Raw genomic sequence first — 518 nt, forward strand, 5'->3', positions numbered from 1 at the left:
CAAACATTTAGATTATGTTCATAATCTGTTACTTTTTGAGGTATGGTATTTTCATTAATTTCTAGCAGAAAAGGAGGTAATAAATAGACTGAATCCTATTTCCCTTCGTCATTTTATTTGCAAATTTCCCATCCTGCTAGAGGATATGATAGTATTCATGTCTACACATATAGTAAATATAAAAGACCTTATGTGCAGTTCCACAGTCCTCATCATCGACTTTTTTGGTTCTCAAACTCGAAATACATTGTCCACGGAACAGTATCTTAGACGGCCTTTTCGCACATCGTTTCTGGTTTAATTGACTTAGACACGAACTTGTGAAAGACTTTGTCAAGGGAGCATCATAATGAGTAGAGTCTTGTTAATAGCAGCATATCAATTCATATTTACGCAAAGTTGATTAAACACAAGAGGGGAATCTGCTTGGAAATGACAGAGAGCTACTGACTTCATAGTTGCTCTTTATGATATGCTGAAGTGTTACTGAATGAAATTTAGTTCCTGAAAAGTTTGAT

Source organism: Penaeus monodon, chromosome 28 (genome assembly GCF_015228065.2).
Source record: "Penaeus monodon isolate SGIC_2016 chromosome 28, NSTDA_Pmon_1, whole genome shotgun sequence".
In the NCBI taxonomy this organism is placed as follows: Eukaryota; Metazoa; Arthropoda; class Malacostraca; order Decapoda; family Penaeidae; genus Penaeus; species Penaeus monodon.